The following is a 15,614-nucleotide window of genomic DNA, read 5'->3' on the forward strand; positions in this document are numbered from 1 at the left end:
GACTGATCTGCCTCACCCGGGAAGAGCACAATGATGGTGCCAACTTGGGCCAGTGAAGCAACGTCCTCCACAACTAGATTGAAGAACAAAACGAAAGCAACTTGCCTGTTTCCCTTCCCCCAATTCCCCAGCACTGTTCCCATGCCTCCAAATCCCCCCAAAAAAATCTTTAAAAAAAATCGTGGCTTGAATGGATTTGAGAACCTCTAGATCTAACTTGTGCCCCCTGACAAGTCTGAGCCCACCCCAGTGCCGCAGGAGGAGGAGGGCTCTCCTCGGCTCCAGTTGCCAGACCCTCTGAGCATACTGCCAGCTCTGCCAATTCCTCCCCACAAACTTACATTCCAAAGGAGAAACTTAAAAGTTTATACACCATCCTAGAAGCCAATGATGATGGTGCAAAAGTTTCTAAAGCAATCATGTCTTTTTTTAAAAAGCCTGAGTCTGTATGAATTTCATTTTTAATGTAATCCATACACAAATCCTGGACCCTGTATTTCCTATCTACCTTCCATTTCCATTTTTCCTTGCTTCCCTGTCCAAGTTTTAATGGCTCAGCTGGAGTGGAGACCATATTTGCTACTCTTATGTGTTTGAACACTTAGATTCTGTGAAAACATTTGTCTCCCAAATTCCCAATGATAGACAGATGTCCTAGCTCATTGCTGCTGTTTTTTAAGTATCTTGGCAGAGAGAGAATTGGCTTCATATTTCAAAGAATCCCTTTTCTATTAAAAAGTTCTTGTATCACTGCACAGAAGCACTTACAATGTGCACTCACAAAGTGGAGCTACCAGGATGCCCTTTAAAAACAGGCAACTCCTCGGTTTTCTCGCAAGGCCTACTAATTAACTTAGTGACCTGGAGCATGACCTCTCCAGGACTTGGTTTCCTCATTTGTAAACGAGGGATTTGTTTGCTGTCCAAGGTTTCTTCCAGCCATGACCTCTACAATTCCATCAAAACAGGTCACGCCAAAGGAAACTATAATTTTGCTCCGAGCACAAGGATTTTCAGGAGAATATTAGAATCTGCAAATAGAGTTTAAGATGTCATCAATCTCCCTTTGCTAACAAAATGCATTTCCATTTGCTCCTGCTCTACTCTTTTACTGAGTAATTGGAAATAAACTTGAGGAGTAAAGATCTGATGGGCCTCCATGACAGTAGGGCTCATTCTCCTGTCTTTAAATTCCAAAGCTAAAAAATTGTTGAAGCCAATTTCTCTCACCAGGCTATATCCAACAGTAGCCATCTCAATTGGGTCCAACCCAATGTCAAATGAAATTAATACAAGCACATGTATGTTTTCATGGACGCAAAACAAAAGAAGGACCCTTTTAATCTTTGTATGTTTAATCCTTGTTTGTTTCACTGGCAAGGTAAGATTCCTCTTTCTGGAATCAAAAAAAAGCATAGAAAATCCACGATCTGTTTCAGCTCTCATTAACATGCATCTACCTAATCATTTGTTCATTGAGTCAGGGCTCCGCTGGCCCCTTAAGTTCTGGGGTTGGGATGATAGGGAGTGAAGAGACAAAGTTGCTAGTCATCTGATGATTTCCCCCAGCCAGACTGTGAGTAATTAGCACAGCTACAGCTGTCACTTTGCTCCTACAGCTCCTGACCTCCCAGAACAGCTCTGAAATGCCTCTGCATAGAAAAGGGCAACTCAGTGAGAATATCCCTGATCATTGTAACAACATCATGAGCCTAATAAAGACTGAGGGGTGAGCTATAAGTAGTTAGCTGCAGAAACTTGGCCTGCTGCCTGGAGGTTTTTGGTCTTTTCTCTCCCCTATTCCCCAGATACTATGTCTCTGTCACCTTACCATTCCTTTGGGTTCTTACTCAAACCTATGGGCTGTGTTTCTATGCAAAAGCCGTGAATGGAGATCCAGGTTGTCAATTTCATGCAACACTCAGAAGAAATGGGTAATCTTAGCCCTTTGTTCTTACAGAGCTACGGTCACATAGGAGCATTTTTGGCTCATTATTCAGCTCTCAACCTCCACTCCTCCACATGTCTCTTTTCGGATGGAAAGATAAAAAAACTATCTGGGGGGAAAAAAAACAACAAGTAGTTGAATCTTCATTTTGTTTATTGTTTTCTGTGAACAAAAATGTCACTTTTTATTTCTTCCCATTAAGTACATGGTTGTGTATAGGGGGAAAGTGTTGGAAAAGGCTGTAGCATGTTCAAGATTTCATATTTTTAAAAAAATGTTTGCTGTTAGAATTCAGAATTCTCTCTAACAACTATGAGTTCAAAGGGCTTAGGAAAAATTCACTGCCAATGATTCAGTTTATAAAGGTCTAGAGAAACATTCCACATGGGGTAAAATAAGTCCAGGCAAAGAGGAAAATGGAAGTTTCCACTACCAGAAATAGGGACAAGGCCCTGCAAGGAGCCAAGTGACAAGAGTGTCTCAAAAAAAAGGATTACCAAACATCAAAAGGTGTAGACACACACACACACACACACACACACACACACACACACACACACCATCCATATGCACATGCACACACATGCATATATGGACACACAGATACATACATATACTCACATAGATCTGGACCCAGTGGGCTGGTATAACCATGCTCATGTTTCATGGGCTCCTTCCGTGCTTTGTCCATGACAAACCAGTACTTTCTAAATTCTGCTGCAAAAGCAAAGGGCTGTGAAGTTAAAACACGATTCTATACTTTTCTTTTTTAACATTGAAATCTCTGACTGTATCTATTTTGGCCCCCTACCAGAGATGAGCATTCATTTATTCAATGATTTGTGTGTGTGTGTGTGTGTGTGTGTGTGTGTGTGTGTGTGTGTGTGTGCGCGCGCGCACGCGTGTGTTAATACTGGTAGTATTCCAGGCACTGTGGCCACAGCATCATAATACACTGGCCTTGATTTATGTATGGCACTCCTGTTGGTGAGTGAGATTGGCATAAAAAGAGAGAATCAGAATAAAAACATTTGGTATGAAGCAGTATGTGGAAAGCATATGAGGAAACACAGATAAAGGGAATGACTAACTCTGCATGGAGAAATCCCGAAGGAAGAGGAAGGGTTCACAAAGAAAGCAGGAAGGGCCTAGTGAACAAAGGGAAGAGCACAAGTGACAATAGAAGAGAGACAGGGTGTGGGGCGTTTACTAGACAGCAGGAGGTCCCATGTGGTTGGAGTTTAGGAGCTTAGGAGGTGAGTCAGATTTTGAAAGACACCAGCCAACATACTAAGAAGTTTTAACTTTATGGCATTGGCAACATGGCAGCATAAAGGGGGACTCTCTCTCTCTCTCTCTCTCTCTCTCTCTCTCTCTCTCTCTCTCTCTCTCTCNCCGAGGTTGCAGTGAGGGCAGAGTAGAAAGAAGGGCTTTAGGGGAGGAGGGCAATGCTGGCACCAAGGGGGACTCTCTCTCTCTCTCTCTCTCTCTCTCTCTCTCTCTCTCTCCCCTCCCTTCCCACATAAGCTATTAATTTGTGAATTTGTGGAGATTTTGTTGCTGCAGGATAACTTTGGGAGCTATGGAAGAAAGGACAGGAGGCAGGTGAGACAGGAAAATCAGGCAGGCAGATGATGACTGAAGTCCTGACTTGGGGAGTGAGACTAGAAAGGAAGAGTCATAAATACAGGCCAGAAAGGAGCCAAACCATCCTTGTGTTCCTGCTTCCTAGATTATTCCCCTTGGGGTATTCTGCCTCCTTTCAGGCCCAGTGACCACAGCATGCTCCATGAGTCTTCTGGGAACAGCTGCCAAGCCCCATTGCAGGGGGGCTGAAAACATCCCATTCTGCATTTTATTCAGGCCTCCTGCCTGGAGGTTCAGTAGGCCTAACCTTGTGGGATCAGAACACATGCCAGTTTAGAGTGTGGAGAACACTGTTGTTCTCCTCAGATACAACCTGCAGCCTGGCTCGTCATGAGGGTAAAGGTGATAGTTTGACTCACTTTGAAATCAGTTTTTAAAATAATCCATTTCCTGGGTTATCAGAGAAGCAGCTTAGTAGTGGTGCTGAAAGATGGGCTTACTTTTTTGCAGCTCTGTTGTCACCCCTCAGGATGTCCCTCACTTTGACTATTAACTGACAATTCCATTTCCAAGAAGATGACCCAGTTATGAACAGATGAGAAAATACCCAGACAGATCATCCCACAATTAGAAATGAGATGGAAATAGAGACGAAGGAAACTTTTATGAGAATGAGCATGAAGGAGAGTTCAGATTCCTCATAGCTCTGAAGGAATCAGGGGAAACAGATTGAGCAAAGAAACATGGATAGTGCGAAACACCCGCTCCCCATCTTCATTAATGGAGAGCCACCATCGTCCCAAGCATCCTTCAAACATGGAAGCACAGTTAAAGAAGAAATCAATAAGGATGACTGACTTCCTATATTTAGTTTTCCTGTGAAGCCCAAAGCACAGCATACTGTTGGTGCTCAATAAAAGCTTTTTGAATAAATAAGAGGTTTGGCGTACACAAGTGGTTTGTGAACTGGGCTGAACTGAGGACTTCGGTTTTCCCAGAGAAGTCCTGGGACCTGCTGCAGGGAAAATGTGTGCTGGGGACCATCATGGCTGCTTCATCTGTGTTTCCATGACTATCCATATGTTCTTTTAAGAAAAGTTTCCACAATTAAGAATAGGTAATTGCTAAAATCCTCCCATTCCTAAGCTATTGTTTGGATCTAATGCAGCAGTAAGACCTCAATGAACTGATGATGATCAGTGTTCACTGCGCTCCAGCAAGTCATGTTTAACGTGTTTTTAATTCACTGGTGACAAATAAAAACCAGCTCTCTTCCCTTGTGTTTGGGAAAAAGGGAATTCTAGATGTGGCCTCGGTTTAGGAGGAATGAGGCTGCCATCATGGGGTTTGCCCAGCTTGCTTTATTGTAAATATTATTCTACCTTGGTCTTCAGTTCTCTCAACAGTTGATGATACCACTGTGGCTTAAAATGACAAACTCTTGGCTGCACGGCTGACCCTTGTTGGTCACCCTCAACCTCTCTAGGGGAGCTGGGCTTTCAAACCAGAATGACTTCCTCACCCCACAAGGAATGAGGCCTGAATTTTTCTCCTCTTAGTGTATCTTTCTAACTTGTTATTTCCATAATTAGCTTTAATTACTCTCCTCCTCCTCCTCCTCTTCTCTTTCTTTCCAAACAACACACTATTTTCATTTTTTGTGGGGGTGGCAGACCTCCAAGATTTTGGCTTCTCTCCCCTTGACCAAGGTTCCAGGGATGAATTTCAGTTGGTCAGCCAATGGCATCTAAGACAGCTGATGAAGAATGAGGCTTAGATGATGATGAGGGGGTTGGGGAAGGAGAGTTGAGGTGAGAAAAGGATTCAAATCACATGTATTGCAAGCCCTGTGGAGAAAGCTGAGACCTAATAAGGTAAAGCAACTCACCCAAGGTTGCCATTTGGGGGTCTTAGGGGACATTAAATGATCAAAGCTAGTGGGCAGGGTTGAAAGTGAGATGTCTGTTATTGGTTTAGGTGGTAACATGAATGTCTTGTACTTTTCCAAGTGAAAGGTGGCAGCAGCATGGACCAGATTTTCCGGGAAACTCCAGTTCATGTCTTAACATTGAAGGCAATTAGATGGTGAGGCCTCTTTTGTAAATGCTGCCATATCGTCCTGCTGGCTGTTCCTCAGCTCTCTGTGCCAGGGTCATCAGGGTCTCCAGGGCCTAGAGGAGATGAGTAATCTTCTCGTGCAGAGAAGGAGGTTTACCAGCAAAGCGGACAGCCCCACACTTTCCTCCCATCATCGCCTCTCTCCCCTGTGCCCGAGTTTACTACATTTCACACATGTTTCTGAACATGACCTCTCATTCACTCATTGGCAAATCTTAATTTACAGGACACAAAAACACCATTCCCTGTGCACTGCTTCAGGGCCTTGATCTATCGCAGTCTCCCCAGGCTGGGACCTGCTCCCCACAAAGCCCAGGCTACAGGCACCAAAACTGGGGTGCCCACTGTCCAGAGAGGAAAAAGATGGCGTGTCGGGAGCCGTCTCAGCATACTGGGCCACGGCTGTCGAGCCGGCTCCCGGAAATGGAGGGAGGTAGGGCAGTTGGCAGAGAGGGTCTAGGAGAGAAGAAAGAAGGGTTTTGTTACAAAAATTTAGTTGAGTTAGTAGCTTCGTTACTTACTGGGTAATAATGAGACAAAAGACAATGAGGTCCTATAAGATTTCCCTGGAGAATAGAAAAGGTTATTTGAGGTCTGCAATTTAGAAAGAAGAATTTAGAAAGCATGACTCTATAAAACTAAAGAAATAAGAAGAGAAGAAATAAAGTGATTTGTCTGCTGGAAGCAAAGAGTCTTGACGAGGGACCCTGGATAGTGTAGAGTCCAGGGACACAGGAAGCTGAGCACCAAGACCCGCCCTGCCTAATGCGGGGTGCCTGCCCAGTGCAGCCCAAACTCAGATAGAGATGTTCTTAATCTCCTCTTCAGCAAAGGCGGCCGTCTTCTCCTCAGTAACACTGGACTGCACACAACACAGAAGAAAGAACATGGAACATTCACAGAACATTGTACTTGTATTTATTACAAAGTAATAATTTATACAAATAGAAATAATTTATTACAGAGCAATAAATACAGTATGAGTCCACTTTGTCAAAAGCAAACACATACACACACACACACACACACACACACTCATATACATACATGCACAGAAAATGCCCACGTTTTCATAAACCACCTCAGCCTCTGAGGAGCAATGGAGTTGCTTTAATGATGGTAACTAAAATTGCTGATCTGGTGCCCCTTTTGCTAATAAGGAACTCCCAGCCCTCTGAAGACACCTCCAAATGGTTCTGGAGTCCCTAAGGTGTCTTTCACCTGGCTCATCATTACATGTCAGATGCTGGTTCTGCCCTGCTCCTGGGAGGTTGAAGCACTTTAAGAACAGTAAGAAACAGAGTGTGAGGCAAACCAGGGGTGGGGGACCCAGGCCTGGCAGCCCCTGCCTCAGCACAACCATCACTCCTGCTATAGGGCAGAAGCACGCCTAGGCCTATCCTCCTTCAGGATGACTTTTCAACCTGCACCTATTTTGTTCCTTATGCAAACAGGCACCTGACAAACCTGCCTCAGTCAATTCCTCTTAAACTCAACCTGAGACCCAAGAAAAGTGTACACGCAGACACACAGGCCCAGGCACAAACTCACACGTGTGCACAGACATTGCAAAGAAACCTAGAAAACAACGGGGAAGGATTGCTTTATAAGGGGTTCTATTTTCTTCTCTTTGTTTATCTCTCCTAAATTTTTCTCAAGTTCATTTGAATTATTAATTCAACTTGATTACCTAACAGCAAAAATAAATACGTTACTTTTAAAGCGTCTATAAAAAGTGAGTTAAATAGGCACAGTCGCTCCTTCACATGTGCTTCGTTTGTTTAACTAACAGTGGCTTTCACCTCATTGCCAGACACTGCACACTTAATGACAAGGAGGAGAGGGTTGGTAGGTTATTTCCATTCTCATTCTATCACTTATCAAGGAAAGAAGAATACGCAATCCCTATATTCAAATATGATTACAAAGATTTCTTAGCACCGGTTAATGATCAGTATTACAGATTGAAACATTGTCTCTCAAAAGAAGTTTCTGGCTCAACTAAAATGGCCCTCAGGGCACATACGTCATGGGGTTTGACCTGTACAAGGTCTGACTAGTGAGGTAATGAGCTTCGGCTTCCATTTTGTTTATTCACCAACATATCAGAATTCCTCTCTCCAAATAAATGGTGTCCTTCTATATAATTACCATGGGAGGCTATGTGTTCATTCTAACCATAAATGTTCTTTTGGAACTTTGCTTATAACAAGTTTACTAGCCACATGGGAAATCAGTCACTGTTTTTACAGTCTGTTTTAGAATTCATATTAAAAAGAAAGTGGGGAGACAGGTGTGGGGACTGTCACTGGGGAGTCAGAACACACAAGATGCCAAGTGTAATAGAGACAATGGAGCCCAGACCATAAGCTCTCTGAAGGCAACCCCAGTGCCTGACTGGTGCCCAGCACAGTGCCTGGCATACAGTTGGCAGCTAAGATTCAGGTTGAAAAAAAATAACTGAAGAAAGGAAGAAATGAGGCAACATCATGGCAACATTATGGTCAACTTGGTAATCCCAATATACCATGCTCACACGTTGTCTAGACCAGCTAAAGCTCCTCCCCTAGGAGATGGGATGCCACTATTGAAATGCCAAGGAAAAGGGGGTTTCAATGCCCTTTCCACCTTTGTTTCTAATGGAGGTACAGGGTTAAGCTTTAACTAAAAATATTCTCAGTCTCCATGTCCATACCATGTACTTGACATGAAGGCAAAGGGATGCCAGAATCATCATCACAGCCAAAGGCAGACAGGTTCAAAGCCAAATGTTTCACACTTGGGTCAAAGCCCACAAGTTGGGACATGCTCTCGTGGTGGCCAGAGGCCTTCTTGGCCTTGCCTTTCATGCCTGCCCTCTTGTTCAGGGTCAGGGCTTCAGGTCTTGGGTGATGTCAGCCAGTGACAGTCAGGTCACAGTGTGCTGGCCCTGCCCTCTGGGCAAAGCAGACCCCTGTCTGTGAAGGGGCCCTGCTTTGCTCCTGTCTGAGCCTGAGGAGCCTGACATTCCTTGAATTTAGCCAAGGCCCATGGAAGCCCTCTTTGGCACCCAATCTGCCAGGATCTCTGGAGTTCACTGCTCTCTAGAAAGGGGGTTACCAGCCAGGGCTGGCAGAGGACAATAGCTCTCTCCAGCTTATTCTCTAAAAAAAAAGATTCAGAAGACATTCCTCTCTGGGGTGGAGTCAGAAGTGTTGGGCATGGATAAGAGGTGAGCTTTGTCCAGAAAATCAAGATCTACTGTACATTTCAGTTTTCTGGGAAGATGAATAAGAAAGGCTTTTTTTGTCCATTCAAATTATACACACCTTAAATAAAACAATGGCCTGCAAGTGTGTCATTCAGTAGCTGGCTTATTTTTGTACCCCTGGAAATCCCTGAAATGAGCAAGCCAGTCATATCTGGCCCCATCACGAAAACCTAACATCCCTTTCTGTCACTGTGCTCTCCCTTAGACATACTGTAATTTTTATTAGGAATCAGATCAAATAAAATTATTGGTTATATTATTGACTACATTCTATTAAGGGCTTACCGTATGCTGAGCCCTGTGCTTAAAGTCAGTTCTTTCATCTAATCCTCATGGAAATGCTATGGAATAGGGTTTATTCCAATTTTACAGAAATAAAAATAAGGTCTGTAGGTAGCACCCCAAACAGAGTAATAAGCGCACAATTAGTGCTGACATTCCTAATGTAACTAATGAATGTTGTTATGGGTTATTTTTTTAGAGTTGCCTGGAAATCATTTTTTTTCCTCTGGTTGTGATAGTTGAAAGACAATAATGCCGTGTGAGCAGCAAACAAGAACTGTGAAAGCATAGGGTATACAGTTGTGATCAAATCAACTTCAGAAACCCAGTTAATCTGACCTGAAGCCAGTAACAACCAGAGCTTGGCTGCCAGGTAATTAAGTGTGGACTATTTAGGGGGTGAATAGCCACACCTAATCTTCCTCTACTTAAACTTTAGCCCCTTCTATGTTCCAGTCCAGCTTCCCAATGCTGGCTTGTCTGACTCTGGCCTGTATCAGGCTGACTCCAAGGTATCTTGTGATCTAGGAAGTTGTAAGACCCAGAGAAAGTGATATTACAGCCTGATTCACTAGGACCTAGCATATGCCTTGCACATAATAGATGGTGAACAAATACTTGCTGAATTACTGATTCTTTACCAAAGACTCTCATTGGCTAAGTGAGAGCAGACCCACTTCACCCCCGTGATCCTGAGTTGGGCTTTCTTAAAGAGCCCCCTGGTTCTGTAGATGTCAAATGGTTACTGAGTTGTCATCTCTAGCTGGGTCCACCAGAAAAGCAAGCATGGTGTACAGGGGTGCATGTGTTGACCTCCACTGGCTTTTCCCAACCCCAGGTCTGATCTCAGGCCAGCAAGACTGAAGGTTGCTTCTGCCAGTGTTGGAGGTTTTCAGGGTATGAGCCTGGGCCCCCCAAAGCTGGGGGCTATTCAGAAAATGTCCTGGACATTCATGGAGAAGCATTTGTCTTTGCTGCTATTTCCCCTTTTCTCTGTCTCTAATCTCTTTGGTGTCCAGTGTCTCATTCCATTCATTAATAACCGAGGTAGGGTATTTACATTTTAAAAGCAGAACTCAAATCTGAAAAATTCTCCTACCCAAAGGAAAACAGCTCTATTGGGGAGATAATCTGTGTGGATGGAACTGTTTAAACCAGGACTCTTTGCCTGATTTCCCTAAAAATCACACACTAACAGTAATTAGTTGAAGCAGCTACTTAAGAGGCTATTGCCACCCCACACTCTATGAAGGACGGTGTACAAAAAGGTCCCCATTATAGTAGCCTCACCAGAAAAAATGCTGAGAATGTCAGCATCCTTTTTTAAAAATCACCACATGTTTGAGGAGAAGGGGATAAGAGAGGGGTGAAGAGAGTGGAGATTGACTTAGCAAATAGTTTCAGGGCCTATTGTGTACCTCACATCCTGCTGAGCCCTGATCATAGAGAAGATAAAACATAAATTCTCTCAAGCAGCCCATGGGCTAGCACAGGAGATGAAACATACAAGCAAATACGTCAACATAATGTACCAGGTCTTACAAAGCCAATAGGATCAGGGAACACATGGACAGAATTACCCACCCCTAACCTGGGTTTTCAGAGAAGTTTTCCCAAGGAGAGCTCACTCACATTAAAGATATGTATTTGGCCTGGTTTCTGATAATTTAGTGGTGAAGTTATCCTCCATCTGGCTTTCTTCTGTCAACATTCTTCATAGAGCAGCTGTCTATGCATGCCTCTGTAGCTGAAAAGCACCCCAATTCAACCATGGAGGACTGACTGCCTATCCTGCCTGGCCAGTGAGCCTCAGGCTCATGAAGGAGAGGAACGCTGTGCATTGGGGAGACAAAGGTATAATGAGGAAGAAAGGCAAATGTTTGCTGAATCTCCGGAAATGTTTGTCAACAACATCAACCCAGAGAGATCCAAGATGGTGGAGTAGATAAACACAGCCTGCTTCCTTCCATGAACACATTAAAATTACAACTAAATTATAGAACAGTCAACCTGGAGAACCATCTGAAGTCTAGCTGAACAGAAGTCTCATGATAAAAATATAAAGAAGCCACATTGAGATTGGTAGGAGGAACAGAGACGTGGAATGGGCCCCAAACCTCTGTGTTGTGGTTGAGAATAAGGAGGGATATATCACCATGGAAGTTTGTTCCAGAGGAGCAAGGGATCCCAGCCCCCCCACACCAGGCTCCCTAGCCTGGAGTACTGATGCTGGGAAGAGGAGCCCCCACAAAACTGGCTGTGAAAAACAGCATGGATTTTGATTATCTGGGTGGAACAGAAGGTAGAAAGAAACCCAGACATCCTCTTAAAAAGCCTGCACACAGACTTGCTCGCTCGCAGGCACTCACCTTGGGTTCCAGTGGAGGGACAGTGACTTGGGAGGCATTGGAGACATATGAGGAGGCAGACTGAGGTGTGTACATTTGGGGGAAAGACTGGAGGACAGTTGGCATTCTCATTGTGTGAGGTCCTGCTCTCACGCCATCTTTCTTGAATTGAGCCCACCCCCACCATGGCCAAATCTGAATCTGATTGGCCTGGTGAGCTCCGCTGATCCACTCTTCTGACTCACCTCCTCCAACACTGGAGGCACTTTCTCTGTAAGCAAACAGCCCTGTCCACATTGCACTCTTTCTTGAAAAACAACTGGAGGCTGGCAGGCTCCAGGCAGGCACCATTAGACTCGGTATGCTCTCAGGCCTTTGCTTAGTAGCTCCAGGCTCAGCACTAGCACCAAACCAGAATTTACATTAACCTGGTGACTACAACTCTCCCCACTCTAATGACTCCCTGAGAGCATGACTAACCCAACTTGCATACAACACGAGGCTCTAGCAGGGGCTGAACCTTAAGGGAGCTGGTAGGTTGCAGCATGCCTTGAGGTATCCTGGCTTTTAGCAGTTACCCCAGGCCCAGTATTGGTGGTGGCCATCTTCAGTTTGTAGCATGGCCTCTCCCATGTGCCTCCAAATTTAGCACAGGCAGAAAACAATTACAGATCACTTTGTAGCTTCTACCAGGTAGTCCCTGGCCAGTCACAGGTAGTGGGTGACCTGGGCCTGTACTAGAGTCCCTCCCAAGAGGCCCCAGAACCAACATACTTAGACATGGGCTTCAGACCACAGCAGAGCACTGCCCAATTAGCCCCACAAGTGGCACACACAAAGGGTGGTCTCAAAGGGTCCCAGAGCCCACTGGGCCAAATCCCACTTAGTACTTAGTGGGGTGAGCCCATCACACAGCAGCCTATAAGCTTTAGACATGGCCAAACCCCACAGCCAATAAGCCTGGGGGCCAATGCCTCCCACTGATGTGCCAATAGCAATCAAGGCTCAACTATAACAGGAGAGCACACACAACCCACATAAGTGACACTACTGGAATACCCAGAGCAGGTGACCAGAGCATCTACTACATAAGGCCACCTGGCCAAGACTGGGAGACATACAAGATCTAACTAAGACATAGAAACAAGCAGAGGGGCAGCCACAATGAGGAAACAAGGAAATACATCCCAAATGAAAGAACGGGAGAAAACTCCAGAAAAAGAACTAAACAAAATGGAGGCAAGCAACCTACCAGAGACAGAGTTCAAAACAGTAGTTATAAGGATGCTCAAGGAATTTAGTGACAACTTCAAAAGAGAGATAGCAAGCATAAAAAAGGACATAGAAACCATGGAAAAGTACCGGTCAGAAGTGAAGAATACAATAACTGAATGAAGAATGCACTAGAAGGAATCGCCAGCAGACTAGATAAAGCAGAGGATCAAATCAGCTATGTAGAAGACAAGGTAGCAGAAAACACCCAATCAGAACAGCAAAAATTAAAAAGAATCCAAAAAAACGAGGCGAGTTTAATTGACCACTGGGACAACAACATCAAGAGTAACAACATTTGCATTATAGGGGTACCAGAAGGAAAAGAGAGAAAGCAAGAGACTCAGAACCTATTTGAAGAAATAATGACTGGAAACTTTCCTAACCTGGTAAAGGAAATAGATATACAAGCACAGGAAGCACAGAAAGTCTCAAATAAAATAAACCCAAACAGGCCCACACCAAGATAGATTATAATTAAAATGGCAAAGGTTAAAGACAAAGAGAGAATCCTAAAAGCAGCAAGAGAAAAGCAACAACTAACTTATAAGGGAGCTCCCATAAGATTGTCAGCTGATTTCTCAACAAAAACTTAGCAGGTCAGAAGGGATAATCACAGAATATTCAACATGATGAAAAACAAGGACCTACAACCAAGGGTACTGTTCCCAGAAAGACTATAATTTAAAATTGAAGGACAGATAAAGAGCTTCCCAGATAAGAAAAAGCAAAAGGAGTTCACCACCACCAAACCAGTATTATAAGGAATCTTTTTTAAGGGACATTTTTAAGATGAAAAAATAAAAGATGAAAATTATGAATAATAAAATGGCAATAGTTATATATTCATCAACAATTGCTTTCAATGTACATGGATTAAATGCTCCAATCAAAAGACATTGGGTGGCTGAATGGGTAAGAAAACAAAACCCAGGGCTGGCTGAGTGGCTTAGTTGGTTAAGAGAGCGAGCTCTGAGCAACAGGGTCACGGGTTTGATTCCTACATGGGCCAGTGAGCTGCGCCCAAGCTGAGCTGCCTGAGCTGCCGAAGGGCGACCAAATGGCTCAGTGGTTAGAGTGTGTGTTCTTAGCAACAAGGTTTCCAGTTCAACTCCCGCATGGGATGGTGGGCTATGCCCACCCGCAACTAAGATTGAAAATGGCATCTTGAGCTGAGCAGCCGCAAGCTGCCAATGGGCAGCAGGAAGGTGACTGGACTTAGAGCTGAGCTTGCTGCGCCCTCTACAACTAAGATTGAAGTCAACAACTTGGCTGTTCCCCTTCTCTAGTTCCCCAATAAAAAATTAAAAAAATCTTAAAAAAAAAGAAAAACAAACAAACAAGAAAAAAAAACCCTTACATATGCTACTCATCAGAATGAAAGACACACACAGATGGAAAATAAAGAGATAGAAAAAGTTATTTCATAAAAATGGAAACAAACAAACAAACAAACAAAAAATCTTGGGGTAGCAACAATTATACCAGACAAAATGACTTTAAAACAAAGGCTATAGCAAAGAGACAAAGAAGGACCCAGTAATCCCACTTCTGGGTATTTATGTGAAGAAACCCAAAACGCTACTTTAAGGGGACATGTGCATTCATATGTTCCTTGCAGCATTGTTTACAATGGGCAAGATGTGGGGGCAGCCTGGGTGCCTGTTGATGGATGAATGGTTAAAGAGGAGGTGGTACATAATATACAATGGAATATTGCATGGCCATGGAAAGGAATGGATTCTTGCAATCTGTGGCAGCATGGATGAACCTCAAGGGCAGCGGTTCTTAACCTGTGGGTCGCGACCCCTTTGGGGGTTGAACGACCCTTTCACAAGGGTCGCTGGGTACTCGTATGTGGGCGTATCTGCATGTGGGCCTGGAGACGGATAGAGGAGCGGTTTCTCGGTTCCTAAGACGATTGAAAATATGTGTTTTCCGATGGTCTTAGGCGACCCCTGTGAAAGGTTGAGAACCGCTGCGAAGGGTATTGTGCTGAGTGAAGTGTCAGACAAAGACCGACGCAATGTGATTTCGCTTATATATGGAATCTAAAGAACAAAACAAACAAACAAATCAGAAACAAACTCATAGATACAGAAAACATTTAATGGTTGCCAGACGGGAGGGGGTTTGGGAGTTTGGGTGAAAAAAGGGGAAGGAATTAAGAAGTGCAAATTGGTTATTAAAAAGTAGTTATGGGGATGTAGGGTATAGCATAAGGAATATGGTAAATAATGCAATAACCTGGTATGGTGTCAGATGGGCACTAGATTTGTTGGGGTGATAGATGGGAGGGGATTGGGGACAGGGTGAAAAAGGTGAAGGGATTAAGAAGTACAAATTGGTAGTTACAAAATAGTCCGGGGATATAAAGTAGAGCACATGAAATATACTAACATGGTAACAACTATGTATAGTGCCAGGTGGGTACTAGACTAGTCAGGGGCATCACTTCTTAAATTATATAAATGCCTGATCACTGTGCTGTACACCTGAAATTAATATAAAATAATATTAAATGTCAACTTTAATTAAAACTTTTAAAAAGGGGAAGGAAGGGGAAAGGGAGTAAGAGGTACAAATTTCCAGGTATAAAACAAGTAAGTCATGGGGATGTAATGTATAACATGGGGAATATAGTCAATAATATTGTGATAATGTGGTACAGTGTCAGATGGTTGCTGGACTCAGGGTGATCACTCATCAGGTATATGAATGTTGAATAACTATGGTGTATTCCTGAAATTAATATCATATTGTATGTTAGCTATATATTTTAATAAAAATCTTTCAAAAAAGATACCCC

The sequence above is a fragment of the Hipposideros armiger genome, unplaced genomic scaffold (assembly GCF_001890085.2).
Source record: "Hipposideros armiger isolate ML-2016 unplaced genomic scaffold, ASM189008v1 scaffold_796, whole genome shotgun sequence".
In the NCBI taxonomy this organism is placed as follows: domain Eukaryota; kingdom Metazoa; phylum Chordata; class Mammalia; order Chiroptera; family Hipposideridae; genus Hipposideros; species Hipposideros armiger.